Here is a 17,413-nt window from a genome sequence, read left to right on the forward strand (position 1 = left end):
TTGAATAATACACATTTTTCACATGTATCCGTATTATAATAATTTTTCTGTGTAAGTTTCGAGTGCAAAGAAATATAACAAAATGATCTGAAGAGACGACAAGATACGCTCTTTTGTTAATTTTTTAGTCGTATTCACTTCTTGTCTTGGTTGCGCGTAGACGGACATCTTGCGAGTGCTGGCAAATGTAAGCATATTTGTACTAATTAAGCAGATAATATATTGATTTAATATTATTTGTAAGAGGTGATCCCGATTTCATGTCCGCCTTCCTTGAATCAAGCCTTCCTTGAATCAACCTGCATTCGAGTAATTTACAGAGCAACAATCACAGCGGCCGATGCAGCCAACGACGCCATTACGTGGCGATATTAACTTATAAAAATTAGCGGAAGCGAAAAACTCGCCCGCTATTAACATAAGATACATTTTTCTCCACAGCCGCCCGACGTTGCAGAAAATAAGTAGCTTTAAGATTCTTATTTTCAGTACAACAGTCGAGAGCCAGAGCCAGGACTCCGACTACAATGCAATGGTGAACGGAGGTAAGAAAAAATACTCTCGCGCGCGTGCGGGCCGCAATTGTAATTATTAACTAAAGATTTTTTTGCTTTAAAGTGAACTGACTTGCAGAGGAAATTAATATGAAAAGTTTATTACATTGTTCAACTTTTATGCTCATGTTTTAAGATTCAGCGAGTCTAACGTTCAATAATTTGCACTGAAGATTAATATTGTTAAAAAAGAGAACTTCACAAAAGCATGTAATTGTAAATCAAAATTGAATGAAATATCATTTTGATTAAGGCCCACCACGTAAGTCGGCAACAATCGCCATTACCAATTGTGGTGTCACCGCCAGACACCACACTTGCTAGGTGGTAGGACTTTAAATCGGCCGCGGTCCATTAGTATACGCCGGACCCGCGTGTCGCCACTATCAGTGATTGCAGACCGAGCGCCGCCACACGGCAGGTCTAGTCTAGAGAGACTCCCTAGCACTCGCCCCAGTTGGACAGCCGACTTTGCTAGCGAGGGTTCACTGCCTACATACGCTCTCATTTGCAGAGACGACAGTTTAGCATAGCCTTCAGCTACGTCAGCCTGCGTGAGTTTAAGCGCGTGCCTTTCGGCTTCCTCTCATTGTGTCTAGGCTGTCTTGCCTACACACAACACCAATCAATTTCTGCAGTAAATAATGAATTAAATTGCGACGGCCGACGTACGCGAGACCCGCCAGCAAGGGGAGCGAGGCAACCGTGTGGAGCATTCTCCGTGACTACTGTTACTACCCTTGTCACTTATAGCGTGTACAAGGCTTACTAGCGACAGACTTTTCACATCAGGAGCAGTTATGGCACTGTTTTCCTTACCAGGCAACAACGGTTCCGGGATTTGTGTCATCTATCCTGTTCACAGATGAGGCCAACTTTACGCGGAGTGGTATCTTCAACTTTCATAAGAGTGATCTCTGGGATAGCATGCAGAACCCCTATGATACGGTGACAGCGAATCATCAGCATAGTTGCAGCCGGAATGTGTGGGCCGGGGTAACTGACGAGTGCATTTCGGGACCAGCCTTCCTTCCACGTCGCCTAACAGGCCGGAACTAGCGGTGTTTCTTGCGGGTGACTTTGCCTCTCCTGCCGGAAGGAGTGCCATTGATGTTTCGGGGGGGTATGTGGCTGCTATATGATGGTGATCCAGCACACTTCGCCGTTAACCTCCGGACGCATCTCAATCGTGCATTTCCTGTTCGATGGATCCGACGAGTGGGCCCACTTGCATGGCCTGCTCGTTCACAGTGCGATTTCTGGTTATGGGGCATCTCAAATGTATCGTGTATGCAGAGACCATTCCAGATGTGGAGACACTGTAGCAGCGTATTCATGCTCCCTTTGACGCTGTTCGCATGCAGCCTGGCCGATGTGAACGGGTGGGACAGACTATGCTATGGCGAGTACACACATGAGTTGAGACACATGAGAACTATTTTCAACACATACTGTAACTGTGGCTGCATGGTACAGCGCATATTAGACCGCAGTCTCTAACATTGTATGACTGAATCAATGGTCTCTATCACGGAAACCATGCATTTCCAGACGTAAGTTCATTAGACCTTATTTGTTCAGCATCCTCTCATGGATCAATGCTTAGAGTTTGTACACAGGGGAAAAAAAATCACCCTCTCTAATGAACGAAAGACTCCAGACGGCCTATTGTCCTGGCAGCGAACTGTGCCATCTGTCCTGCATAAGCCAAGTCTTTCTACAGGAAAGATGGCGTAAGAAGATACATCACAGCTCGCAGCGTTGTTCCCAGCTTTGATCTGTGAAGCGATAGTAGCTGCAGGCTAAAATAGCTGACGTCTACAGAGCTGTCACAACACTGAGCTGTTGTCATACAGACTTTCACAAAATCGCATTACGTTATTCGTCGAGGTAGGCCTGCGAAGCTGCCGCGCCCAGCCCATTGTTGACTGTCAGGAATCAAATTACGCCGAATCAGCTACAGCAGTACGAGTTTTGCGCCACAAAACAGGACGGGACGTATAGAGTCGACAAGCCCCCAAAACGTAAATATGATGTGCGTTTGAGTTTTTCAGTTCACACGTGCTGTCTGGGAAGCACATTGTGTAAAAAGAGATTTGATAGCTATAAATATTTTTTTTACAAGAAATTGAATGAGAAAATATACGTTTTACAAGTCTGACACAAACACACACACACACACACACACACACACACACAAACACAAACAACAAAAACCTCATATATGGACAACCACAAAAAAATTTCGAAGATTCTGAAACGTCCCCTTTAAAAAATTATACAAGGTCTGTGCTTTAACTGACACACAATATTTTTAGCGCAACGCAATCTGACTTTCAAAAATCCCTACAAAAGAATGGCCCTGACAAAATTAACCTATACGTTTCACAAATCACTTACCTCACAAAAATCTTCGTTACTCGAACTACTGCAATACAGCGAGCGCCACTACTGCCAGCTAAATAAAAGATTCAAACTACGGAAGGCACTAATAGGCACTAACTACTGATACGGATAGTTAGCAAATGAAAGATATTAATAGAGAACAAACAATGTATTTACCTACGCGCTGTTCACATCCAGCTGCCGCTGCCCAACACTACAATGGCAGACAACAATGCAAACTAGTCACAGACTGCACACAGCACAGCCAGTGATTTTTTATACAGAGGTGGCGTTACCAATAAAAAAAACCTAAACAGCCTACTTACAATTCCTGTGAGTTTTATATAGTAAGTAAAGTATGGAACCTTACACAATCACTGTCTTGTTCTGTATAATTTGTTGTATCGCTAGTGTTCATTAGTAGGGGCATGAGTGTTTCAGTGACCATGTCTATTGTTTGAGTAATTTCAGCAAGAGGTGTAGTAGGCGTGACTGGTGGCCCTAGGGAACGGTGCTGATGAGCGCTGCAAGGACGAATGACTTCCATTACAATCGACAGCTTGTGAACTACGACTGCAGTGGTGCTGTTGGTTTGACAACTCTATATCTGTGACGATTTGCAAAACTCTCATTTTGGTCTGCATAATGAGATCTGGCTGAAAATTTTTCACGGTTTTGAAGAATATGCCTATTTAATTCTCTCGTGGTGGTGATTTCGACAGCTCTTGCAGACAGGTTTTTAAAGTGGAGTCGGTTTCTTTCCTCTCGTTTAAATATTTGAGAAGCGCCTCAATATCCTTCTTCATTTCGCCCAAAGACCTTTGGCATGTGGCTAAAAGACGTATTCCGATGTTGGCTGAGATGTGAGGACGGGAAGTGGATCACACTCATCTGCTTCTGGACAGTTATCGTGAGCGTTGCTGCAGAGGCCACTCTGACGCTCCGCCGACACTTTACGGCAATTTTCCATTTTTCCAGTACGCGGTACAACGTTTGACAAAGTGCTCCTTTCATCTTCGACACATTCTAGAAATCTCAGCCTGACCTAGTAGCTGGCACTCTTCGTATTTGCAGCAGAACCTGTGACACCTTTTTCTCCTTTTCTGTGCCTTCTCTGGCGATCACGGATACTCTTCGCCGTCTATGGCGCTGCGAATTAGACTCGTACAGAAGCTGTTTGCCTGTCATCTGTGAGGTTAAGCGTTGGTGCACTATGCGTTGCGATCTGTGGTAAAACACCTCCACTATTCTGTCTCTGTTGACTGGACGACGCAGTACAAGGGGCTCTTTGAGTACTGCGCAGCGCAGAATTCCTGGACCCAGGAAAACCCGGCTATGGTGGAACGACAGGGTGACGGTCGAAAAAACACGAAATTTTGTTATTACGGAATTCGAATGTATATACATTGAAGAATCATTCCCGAAAATATTACGCGCGAACTCCAAGAACCAACGATTCTGTGGGCATTTGAAGGCGAGCGTGCACGGCCCGCCTCGGCGTTAGAGAACCGTTTGCCACAAATAGTTATCGATGCCATCACCCCAACTTATGTGATTTTGTGATAAGTTCCTATCGGACCAAGCTGGTGAGGTCATCGGTCCCTTGGCTTACACACTACTTAATCTAACATAAACTAACTTACGCTAAGGACAACACGTACACAAATTACCCATTCCTGAGGGAGGACTCGAACCTTCGACGGGAGGGGGAGGGGGGGTGGCGAGGGGGAGCGGGTGAACCGTGACAGGGCGCCTGAGACCGCGCGGCTACAACGCGCGGCACTGATGTTAGTAAACCTGATTTGGTGGAGCGATGTTTGGGCGATTTTACTCAAAATATGAACGAAAGTCTTAATAGTCTCATTTGGAGGCACGCTCCAAAAATAACGTTCAGCCGAAGCGAAATTGTCAACATTGCTTCAAATTTCGCCGTATGTCTATTCAATGTAGCCGCGCGGGGTAACCATGCGTCTGAAGCGTCGTGCCACGGTCCCCGCGGCTCCCCCCGTCGGAGGTCGGAGGTTCGAGTCCTCCCTCGGGCATGGGTGTGCGTCGTAGCCATAAGTTAGTTTAAGTTAGATTAAGTAGTGTGTAACCTTAGGGACCGATGACCTACGCCGTTTGGTCCCATAAGATCTTACCACAAATTTAGAATTTTTTTTTATTCAGTGTAGGCCATACTCCATTAATGCGCGTGGCAAATGCCCTTCAAATCAAAGTCGGCGATGAAATGTGTCGATTCTTTCAAGACAGAGACGCCAGCATGGATGCGCTCAGTGACGACAAGAGCTTTGAGGACGAAAATGAGGAGGCTATCAGGTCGAAGTAGCGGAAAGCGGTCATCCACTATGCCCATGCAACAGGATGTGGAGCAGATACATTACTTATAATAAATAACAGCGTTTACTGCAGGTAATACTATTGTATTAATAAAAAAGACTCAAAATCTTTTGCAAAACAAAAGGTTAAAAAGAATATGGAAGGAGGTGGATGCGAACCTGCTTTTTCTGTTTTCACAGCGCATTACGCTGTCAACTATGCCACGTCTTCCACACATCGGGCTCTTCTTATATGATGCACACTGTCTGAAGACAATCTACAAATGCCATTATTGTTTAACGATGACAGATTATAGCAGAACGATGCGCTTTCAATGGATCATCTTTTGCCGTAGCACTGAAACAGTATACAATCGTAGCACACAAGTTATTACATTAAAAAAGTCAAACACCAGAAACATTTTTGTTTTAACAAATCGTATCTAGAGCGACGCGTTTTCGACAGATCCTCCGAACCGGCACACAGTTTTAATCTGTCAGGAAGTTTCATATCAGCCCACGCTCCGCTGCAGAGTGAAAATACCGTTCCAGCTTATATTCATATAACGTACTCAATAAGGCGAAAAAACTACCTGATAAGCAATGTAACTCCCCAGAATTTGACCGCTCCTGTATTCTGTTTGTGATGTACAGCGATGTTGCATGTCACTGGGCACGTTCCCCTCCACGGAACGAAAATCCGACACTCCAGATACTTCGTTTCACGCTTCGCAGTGTAGTGGGGGAAACGTGGAACTCCACCGAGGCCCACGAGAAAGACAGGCCGCGGCGCGTACGTCACGAAGGTAGTCGTGAACTCGCTCTATCGCTCGCTCGCTCAGCTCAGCACACAAAATGTGTTTCTAAACCTGTTAACTCGCAGCTGGGTAGAATGGCTCGTTTATAGCATTTAGTCTCTTCTGCTGAACAGCACTTATTACATGCTGGAAGTGGTGCCTTATGCAACTGATAATCATTTTAGCATGATAGTATTTTATTGTACACCAGTATAGCCGTAACAAATTACAAGTAGGCCCACGGACTTCCCATCATTATAGGACTAATAACAGTAAGATTCCATAACAGCGGATTCTAGTAGATTATTCAGTTTTCGTTTGTACAGACACGCCTAGTGACGAGTTAACAGGTGTAGAAACGTAGTTTTGTGGTGTCACCGCCAGACACCACACTTGCTAGGTGGTAGCCTTTAAATCGGCCGCGGTACGGTAGTATACGTCGGACCCGCGTGTCACCACTATCAGTGATTGCAGACCGAGCGCCGCCACACGGCAGGTCTAGAGAGACGTCCTAGCACTCGCCCCAGTCGTACAGCCGACTTTGCTAGCGATGGTTCACTGACAAATTACGCTCTCATTTGCCGAGACGATAGTTAGCATAGCCTTCAGCTACGTCATTTGCTACGACCTAGCAAGGCGCCATTATCAATTGCTATTTATCTTGTGATGCATGTACCGTCAGGCCGATGTTCACCAATTATGGATTAAAGTTAAGTATTCCAACAGCTACGTACTTTATTTGCTAGACTCAAATCCTTTAACTGTTCCCGACCTCACGCCAGCCTGCGTGAGCTTAAACGCGTGCCTTTCAGCTTCACCTCCTAGTGGCTTGGCTGTCTTGCCAAGTCACAACAAGTTTGTCTGCTGCTTTGAGCGAGTGAGGGAGCGCAGGACTACCTTCGTGACGTACGTGCCGCGGCCTATCTTTCTCGTGGGCCTCGAACTCCACGCTGTAACGTCACCAGATTCTCTGTCACGTACGTTTTCACGCCCCGCAGAGGGACAGCTCTAGGGTGCTCACATTCGCGACGAGCACGCTTCGAATCAGCACGCCAACACCCAGGGTTTTGCTCAGTCACACAACGCCAATGCCGGGACTGTTACTTGGAACGGCCACAGCTGTCTGCCACTCCTCTCCTTTGTGCAATTCAGTACGAGGCTGCCAGCGATCGCGAGCGGTTCAGCTGCTGCTCGGTCTGCCTTGCCGTCGCGTGGCCTAAAGCGGAAGGCAGTCTGTACGTACCTGCTCGAAGGGGTGACGCGGCGTGACCGGTTCAGGTGCTAGACGTTCCCCAACACCCTGAAATGAGAAATCGCACTTTTATTCATTTCCTCATGCTGGAAGCATCACAAGTATGATACGCTGTACATAAAAGGAACATAAAACCCCAACGAAGTAAGAGTACAACGCACGCATTGAGGGTTCCGTACGTACTTAGTTTTGCATGCGGAGAGTTCATCCTTTCAGGGTATAGAGAATCTCAACGACATTTGCCTAACGTAGATATCGATACCGGGAAGATATTGGTTCCGGAAATTCCAAGACCATATCACAAAATCTCTGCCGCAGTTCTCCAGACCAGTCCATATTTTTAGATTTCCAGAAGGCTTTCGACACCGTTCCTCACAAGCTTCTAATCCAACTGCATGCCTACGGAGTATCGCCTCAGTTGTGCGACTGCATTCGTGATTTCCTGTCAGAAAGGTCACAGTTCGTAGTAATAGACGGAAAGTCATCGAGTAAAACAGAAGTAATATCCGGCGTTCCCCAAGGAAGTGTTATAGGCCCTCTATTGTTCCTGATCTATATTAACGACATAGGAGACAATCTGAGTAGCTGTCTTAGATTGTTTGCAGATGATGCTGTCATTTACCGTCTTGTATAGTCATCAGATCACCATAAAGAACTGCAAAATGATTTAGATAAGATATCTGTATGGTGCGAAAAGTGGCAATTGACCCTGAATAAAGAAAAGCGCGAAGTTATTCACATGAGTACTAAGAAAAATCAGCTAAATTTCGATTACGCGATATGTCACACAAACCTCAAGGCTGTAAATTCAACTAAATACTTGGGGATTACAATTACAAATAACCTTAATTGGAACGATCACATAGATAATATTGTGGGTAGAGCAAACCAAAGACTGCGATTCATTGGCAGAACACTTAGAAGGTGCAACAGGTCTACTAAAAAGACTGCTTACACCACGCTTTTCCGCCCTATTCAGGAGTATTGCTGTGCGATGTGGGATCCGCATCAGGTAGGACTGACGGATGACATCGAAAAAGTACAAAGAAGGGCAGCTCGTTTTGTATTATCGCAAAATAGGGGAGATAGTGTGAGACCTGAGTTTCTCCTGGCGTATACAACTTTCAAATAACTTCCGGGAATTCAGCCAGGTAACACTTTCAGCGACCGCCGATATTTCGGCGGGAGAACACCCCGCCATTTTCAAGGCAAACTGCAACGGACAGGCGACGTACATGCAAATTTAATACCTCGGTTCTCGGACCCAAGCAGGAAAGATAACACACACACACTGAACACTAGTGCCACCAAAGATGGCCAAAGTCAGAGCTATCGATAGTGAGACTATGAATTCGCAGGTGAGGTAGCATTGAGTCTGTCCCTCTGTTTCTTGACAAGGGAGAGAGCCGGATTCCAAACAGAGTTTAAACAGAAACCTCCATCCCTGTTAACAAGGTTGCTCGCTAATTTAATCTCAACTGCCTCCCGAATCACACTGTCCCAATAGCTGGCCGTGCATGCCAATATCTCGGTGTTATTATATAACATGGAGTGACCAGTATCCAAGCAATGTTCGGCAATAGCAGATCTATTTGGCTGCTGTAATCGTGTGTGCCGTTTATGCTCAGTACATCTGTCCTCCACGGTCCTGATAGTTTGACCAATATATGCCATGCCGCAGCTACAAGGGACACGATATACACCCGCCTTACGCAGTCCAAGATCATCCTTAACGGAACTCAAAAGTGCTCTAATTTTAGATGGAGGTCGCAAAACACATTTCACATCGTATTTCCGTAAAATACGACCGATCTTATTGGACGTGTTTCCTACGTAAGGCAAGAAGGCAGTAGACTTAGGTGTTGACTCAGAATTATCATCAATCACCTGATGTACAGTTGGTCGATAGCGCAACGCACGTTCAATCTGTCTATCACTGTAACCATTTTGACGAAATGTAACTTCAAGATGGGACAGCTCAGCTGGCAAAGTCTCAGCGTCAGAATCGATATGTGCCCTGTGTACCAAGGTACGAAGTACCCCTTCACGCTGAGCCGAATGGTGACAACTATTAGCTTGTAAGTACAAGTCGGTGTGAGTACGTTTCCTGTAGACTGCATGTCCCAATGATCCATCATCCTTCCTCCTAACCAACACGTCGAGAAAGGGAAGGCAACCATCCTTTTCCACCTCCATCGTAAAACGAATGTTCGGGTGGATCGAGTTCAGATGTTCTAGAAAGACATTCAAATTCTCCCTACCGTGAGACCAAACAACGAAGGTATCGTCAACGTATCTATAGAAACAGGCGGGTTTTAAAGGCGCCGACTCCAATGCACGTTCCTCGAAGTCTTCCATAAACAAATTTGCGATCACAGGAGACAACGGACTACCCATCGCAACTCCATCTGTCTGCTCGTAATACTGGTCATTAAATAAAAAGTAAGTGGATGTCAACACATGCCTAAAGAGATTAGTTAAATCAGCACCAAACCTGGCTTCAATTAACCGCAACGAATCAGACAGAGGAACACGAGTGAAGAGAGAGACCACATCGAAACTCACTAAAATATCAGAGTCATTCAGCCTCAGTCCCTCCAAACGACGTAAAAAATCAGCTGAGTTCCTGATATGATGTTCACACCGTCCTACTTGTGGACTCAACAGAGATGCAAGATGCTTGGATACACGATATGTCGGGGCGCCGATGTTACTCACTATAGGACGGAAAGGAACCCCTTCCTTATGAACCTTTGGAAGGCCATATAACCTAAGGGGAACCGCACTATAGGTGTTAAGCCTCTTGATTGTGTCCTGCGACAAACCACTTTTCTTCAGGAGGCTGTTGGTCTTTCTCTCAACACTTTTCGTGGGGTCAGCATCGATTCTGCGGTACGTTGAATCAGATAGTAAACGTTGCATCTTTTGTACATAATCATGTTTATTTAAAACAACGGTGGCATTGCCCTTGTCAGCAGGTAAAATAACAATACTGGGATCAACCTTGAGAAAGCGTAAAGCAGCCCTCTCTGCTGCTGTTACATTACTCTTGGGTGGACGAGCCCTAGTCAAAACACGGCATGCCTCCCTCCTAACTTCCTCTGCAGCGTCAGGAGGTAGTTTGCAAACTGCCTGTTCAATTGAACTAATAAAATCAACTACCGGCAAATTCTTCGGAGTGGGTGCAAAATTTAATCCTTTCCCTAGCACGGATAAGGTTGCGTCGTCAAAAGATTTCTCTGTGAGATTTGTCACAGAACGTCGAGATATAACATCCGACTCCGCGCGATGAAAACGTTCAAACTTTGCCAAATGCCGGGCAGTAACGGAGTTGTACTCCCAGTCAGCTTGGGTCCATGAGGCACCATCCAACCAATCCCAAGTGAAATCAGACACTTCAGATGCAACCATTAAATGAAAACGATACAATTCTTTGGAAACAGAATCCAAACGTCGACGAGTAAAACGAATCCTTTCGCGAACAAGAGCCAAGCCAGCACGTTGCTTAATTCGGTTGGCGGCAGGAGAATTAATATGGTGCACAACCTTAGCAAATGTTAGGACATGATTTTCATTACGACACCTCAATAAAAACGACAAAGCACATTGCAGTCTAACTCGACAACTACGAAGTTTATCCAACTTACGTAAACACCGATACATTTCCTCCCCGTAGAGGTAAACAATGTGAGACCTGAGTTTCTCCTGGCGTATACAACTTTCAAATAACTTCCGGAAATTCAGCCAGGTAACACTTTCAGCGACCGCCGATATTTCGGCGGGAGAACACCCCGCCATTTTCAAGGCAAACTGCAACGGACAGGCGACGTACATGCAAATTTAATACCTCGGTTCTCGGACCCATGCAGGAAAGATAACACACACACACTGAACACTAGTGCCACCAAAGATGGCCAAAGTCAGAGCTATCGATAGTGAGACTATGAATTCGCAGGTGCGGTAGCATTGAGTCTGTCCCTCTGTTTCTTGACAAGGGAGAGAGCCGGATTCCAAACAGAGTTTAAACAGAAACCTCCATCCCTGTTAACAAGGTTGCTCGCTAATTTAATCTCAACTGCCTCCCGAATCACACTGTCCCAATAGCTGGACGTGCATGCCAATATCTCGGTGTTATTATATAACATGGAGTGACCAGTATCCAGGCAATGTTCGGCAATAGCAGATCTATTTGGCTGCTGTACGTTTCCTGTAGACTGCATGTCCCAATGATCCTGTTTCTATAGATACGTTGACGATACCTTCGTTGTTTGGCCTCACGGTAGGGAGAATTTGAATGTCTTTCTACAACATCTGAACTCGATCCACCCGAACATTCGTTTTACGATGGAGGTGGAAAAGGATGGATGCCTTCCCTTTCTCGACGTGTTGGTTAGGAGGAAGGATGATGGATCATTGGGACATGCAGTCTACAGGAAACGTACTCACACCGACTTGTACTTACAAGCTAATAGTTGTCACCATTCGGCTCAGCGTGAAGGGGTACTTCGTACCTTGGTACACAGGGCACATATCGTTTCTGACGCTGAGACTTTGCCAGCTGAGCTGTCCCATCTTGAAGTTACATTTCGTCAAAATGGTTACAGTGATAGACAGATTGAACGTGCGTTGCGCTATCGACCAACTGTACATCAGGTGATTGACGATAATTCTGAGTCAACACCTAAGTCTACTGCCTTCTTGCCTTACGTAGGAAACACGTCCAATAAGATCGGTCGTATTTTACGGAAATACGATGTGAAATGTGTTTTCCGACCTCCATCTAAAATTAGAGCACTTTTGAGTTCCGTTAAGGATGATCTTGGACTGCGTAAGGCGGGTGTATATCGTGTCCCTTGTAGCTGCGGCGTGGCATATATTGGTCAAACTATCGGGACCGTGGAGGACAGATGTACTGAGCATAAACGGCACACACGATTACAGCAGCCAAATAGATCTGCTATTGCCGAACATTGCTTGGATACTGGTCACTCCATGTTATATAATAACACCGAGATATTGGCATGCACGGCCAGCTATTGGGACAGTGTGATTCGGGAGGCAGTTGAGATTAAATTAGCGAGCAACCTTGTTAACAGGGATGGAGGTTTCTGTTTAAACTCTGTTTGGAATCCGGCTCTCTCCCTTGTCAAGAAACAGAGGGACAGACTCAATGCTACCTCACCTGCGAATTCATAGTCTCACTATCGATAGCTCTGACTTTGGCCATCTTTGGTGGCACTAGTGTTCAGTGTGTGTGTGTTATCTTTCCTGCTTGGGTCCGAGAACCGAGGTATTAAATTTGCATGTACGTCGCCTGTCCGTTGCAGTTTGCCTTGAAAATGGCGGGGTGTTGTCCCGCCGAAATATCGGCGGTCGCTGAAAGTGTTACCTGGCTGAATTCCCGGAAGTTATTTGATAGGGGAGATAGTGTCACAGACAGACATTGGAGTGGCAATCATTAAAACAAAGGCGTTTTTCGTTGCGACGGGATCTTCTCATGAAATTTCAAACACCAGTTTTCTCCTCCGATTGCGAAAACATTCTGTTGGCACCCACCTACAGAGCGAGAAATGATCATCACGATAAAATAAGAAAAATCAGGGCTCGCACGGAAAAATATAAATGCCCGTTTTTTCCCGCGTGCCGTTCGAGAGTGGAACGGCAGAGAGACAGCATCAAGGTTGTTCACCGAACCCTCTGCCAGGCACTTTATTGTGAATAGCAGAGTAATCACGTAGATGTAGATGTACTCCTGATATACAGTAAGTTCCAGAAGAAAGTGTACGCCGTTATCTATATGAAATACAGCACACTATTATAAATATATGTTTACATGAAAAAACATGTTGTTACTAATTTCACAATTATCTAATAGTTAATCCAATTGCCGCCATTCTCGATTATAACGTGGCACCTTAGCCCTCTCCGGTAAATCATCCACCTTTCCAACTTCTAAATTTCGTCTGACCCACATCGCAACGAATGTCTTTGGCTTTCTAAGAATTTCAGCAGCAACTCCACATGAAAGATTTGGGCCCTTTGGACGATTTACAAGGAACACTGACTCGTGACGCTTCAGATATTTTGCACTCATTTTGAGCTGCGCCGACAAATCAAGATATTAAACTCTTTCACTTTATCTGTATGTACTGTGCAAAAGCGCATTGAGTACAGATTTGAGACCACTCCACGCTGCCCTCCAATACTAAATTGGTGATCCCTTGATGCCTCCGAACGTGTCCTACCAGCCGATCCCTTCTTCTGCTCAAATTGTGCCACAAATTCCTCTTCTCCCCAATTCTATTCAGTGCCATCTTATTAGTTGTATGATCTACCCATCTAACCTTCAGCATTCTTCTGTAGCACCACATTTCGAAAGCTTCTAGTCTCTTCTTATCTAAACTATTTATCGTCCAAGTTTCACTTCCACACAGGTCTACGCTCCATACAAATACTTTCAGAAACGACTTCCTGACAATTAAATCTACACTCCTGGAAATTGAAATAAGAACACCGTGAATTCATTGTCCCAGGAAGGGGAAACTTTATTGACACATTCCTGGGGTCAGATACATCACATGATCACACTGACAGAACCACAGGCACATAGACACAGGCAACAGAGCATGCACAATGTCGGCACTAGTACAGTGTATATCCACCTTTCGCAGCAATGCAGGCTGCTATTCTCCCATGGAGACGATCGTAGAGATGCTGGATGTAGTCCTGTGGAACGGCTTGCCGTGCCATTTCCACCTGGCGCCTCAGTTGCACCAGCGTTCGTGCTGGACGTGCAGACCGCGTGAGACGACGCTTCATCCAGTCCCAAACATGCTCAATGGGGGACAGATCCGGAGATCTTGCTGGCCAGGGTAGTTGACTTACACCTTCTAGAGCACGTTGGGTGGCACGGGATACATGCGGACGTGCATTGTCCTGTTGGAACAGCAAGTTCCCTTGCCGGTCTAGAAATGGTAGAACGATGGGTTCGATGACGGTTTGGTTGTACCGTGCACTATTCAGTGTCCCCTCGACCATCACCAGTGGTGTACGGCCAGTGTAGGAGATCGCTCCCCACACCATGATGCCGGGTGTTGGCCCTGTGTGCCTCGGTCGTATGCAGTCCTGATTGTGGCGGTCACCTGCACGGCGCCAAACACGCATACGACCATCATTGGCACCAAGGCAGAAGCGACTCTCATCGCTGAAGACGACACGTCTCCATTCGTCCCTCCATTCACGCCTGTCGCGACACCACTGGAGGCGGGCTGCACGATGTTGGGGCGTGAGCGGAAGACGGCCTAACGGTGTGCGGGACCGTAGCCCAGCTTCATGGAGACGTTTGCGAATGGTCCTCGCCGATACCCCAGGAGCAACAGTGACGCTAATTTGCTGGGAAGTGGCGGTGCGGTCCCCTACGGCACTGCGTAGGATCCTACGGTCTTGGCGTGCATCCGTGCGTCGCTGCGGTCCGGTCCCAGGTCGACGGGCACGTGCACCTTCCGCCGACCACTGGCGACAACATCGATGTACTGTGGAGACCTCACGCCCCACGTGGTGAGCAATTCGGCGGTACGTCCACCCGGCCTCCCGCATGCCCACTATACGCCCTCGCTCAAAGTCCGTCAACTGCACATACGGTTCACGTCCACGCTGTCGCGGCATGCTACCAGTGTTAAAGACTGCGATGGAGCTCCGTATGCCACGGCAAACTGGCTGACACTGACGGCGGCGGTGCACAAATGCTGCGCAGCTAGCGCCATTCGACGGCCAACACCGCGGTTCCTGGTGTGTCCGCTGTGCCGTGCGTGTGATCATTGCTTGTACAGCCCTCTCGCAGTGTCCGGAGCAAGTATGGTGGGTCTGACACACCGGTGTCAATGTGTTCTTTTTTCCATTTCCAGGAGTGTATATTCGATGTTAACAAATTTCTCTCCTTCAGAAACGCTTTCATTACCATTGCCAGTCTACATTTTATATCCTCTCTACTTCGACCATCATCAGTTATTTTGCTCCCCAAATAGCAAAACTCATCTACTACTTCAAGTGTCTCATTTCCTAACCTAATTCACTCAGCATCACCTGATTTAAATCGACTACATGCCATTATCCAAGTTTTGCTTTTGTTGATACCCATCTTATATCTTTCTTTCAAGACACTGTCCATTATGTTCAACTGCTCTTCCAGGTCCTTTGCTGTCTCTGACAGAATTATTAATCATGTAATTAGGACTGATCTTTACTTCAGTTTCCCAACCAAAATAAACAAAGTACATTAACCTAAATTTCCTCTCCTGTTCTTCATTTGGACACTCCCCGTGTGGTGGGACGGGGGTGTGGGTGTAAACTTCGGCTTTCTGTCCAGAAGGAGCAGGGTTCGGTTCCCAGAAAGGGCACCACCATTTCTGAATTTCCCGCCATTTCCCGGGAGAGGGTGCAATGGGACGTCAGCTTAGCCTTGGGACAAAGAAATTCTCACCATTTTTGAAAGTTCCACCATTTTTTTTAATTTCCCGGCAAAATTCGATATCCCTGACAATAGGATAGGTAGGGGAGGGGGAAAAGGTGGGGTGGGGAGAAGTAGTTGGCGGGGAGCCACGTGCCGTCTGGGGAAAACACCTGACGTCATCAGGATGGGGGTAACTAAGATCAATTTAATTAATTTGCATATCAAACTGATAACAAAATTGGTGTAGTCTGCCCTTGCCCTACTACTGTGACGTCGGTGTATTAGATCTTCCATCATTTCTCGTGAAAACGCTTCTTGCCGTTCCTGAGCCGACAACATCCAAGTAACCGCTTTGCATTGGCCGCCGCATACCACACCGCTAATGGAGAGATTGAAGGTCTCCCACCACCAGTATATCTCGCGCAGCTTGTCACATCATCGTCACTGCTACGTGTGAAGGCCATCCGTTGTCTCTGTTGCTGATCGACACTGCAGGCTCTCGTGGATGTCAGGGCCTGCCTGCCAGGATCACCAGCTACACTACATCCGACAGCGTCGTATGCTCCAAAGGGTCAGAGCGGGTCATCGTCATTTTCCAGAGTGGGATCAAGGACGCTCTAACGCAGTGTGGGGGCATAAACTCACGCTATGGTTCGCCTATAGACTGCAGGCGTCAACCCGCAATACTGTTGGAACAGGAGACAGCGAAATTTCAACGTGTCACTGACGCTGACTGCCACAGAACTGAATGAATAAATATTAACTAAGTAATTATGTTTTATTAGTGGCGAAAGACGCTCTGCGGGTTCCAAAACATCATCTTGACGACGTAGATGTGTCTCCGCTCGAAACATATACACTGCTTACATCAATAAGTGAACTCTTAACGTTGTTGCAGTGCTTAGCTAGAGGGTGCGAAGCAGCTGTTCCCAAATATATCCTGTAATACAGTTCCACTTGTCACGTTTCAAATCTACGTAGGCGTAGTCTTCTGATGGTTCAAGGCAGACAAATGGTTCACCCCGAGAACGCGAAGAGCTGGGTGGATGTTGCTTAGTCCTGGTCGGTACGGCTTTGTTGCTCGGTGAGTATAGCCGCTACATCCTGTGCATGACACAGTGAATCTATATTACTAAACGCGTAAAGCGGTTGCAGGCTCCAACTGAAGGTTGCCAGTCTGATGGTACCAAAAATTTCATTAACAATCTTTCATATTTTATTGACCAATTTAAAAAATTTGAAATGCTTTTATATCCTACTCATTAAGACGTATAACCTTACGTTAAGGATTTAACAACATAAGGTTAATATTTGAGAATGAGAGCTCTTATCGACTCCCAAGGAACTTTACACACGACTTGAAATCTTTTCTAAGGTGTTTCTCGCAAGACATTTTCCAAACAGTATTCACATATACCGCAAATGTGCCTACCCAGTTATCAATTCATTAGAAACAACAGCCAACCAGTTGTTAAATACACGTTTATTAAACCTTGACCGGCCGGCTGTAGTGGGCGAGCAGTTCTAGGCGCTACAGTCTGGAACCGGGCGACCGCTACGGTCGCAGGTTCAAATCCTGCCTCGGGCATGGATGTGTGTGATGTCCTTAGGTTAGTTAGGTTTAAGTAGTTTTAAGTTCTGGGGGACTGATGACCTTA

The 17,413-nt window shown here is 46.2% G+C and overlaps 1 long non-coding RNA gene across 1 annotated transcript in view; it reads right to left on the bottom strand.

Annotated features, from left to right (window-relative positions):
* The window catches only part of LOC126481151 (uncharacterized), a 506,533-nt gene that overhangs the window by 195,603 nt on the left and 293,517 nt on the right, over positions 1–17,413 (bottom strand). Inside the window, exon 2 of the long non-coding RNA XR_007587518.1 lies at positions 7,298–7,354. This is a non-coding gene — a long non-coding RNA (uncharacterized LOC126481151). The remainder of the gene's footprint in view (positions 1–7,297; positions 7,355–17,413) is intronic.

This window comes from Schistocerca serialis, chromosome 5 (genome assembly GCF_023864345.2).
Source record: "Schistocerca serialis cubense isolate TAMUIC-IGC-003099 chromosome 5, iqSchSeri2.2, whole genome shotgun sequence".
Lineage (NCBI taxonomy): Eukaryota > Metazoa > Arthropoda > Insecta > Orthoptera > Acrididae > Schistocerca > Schistocerca serialis.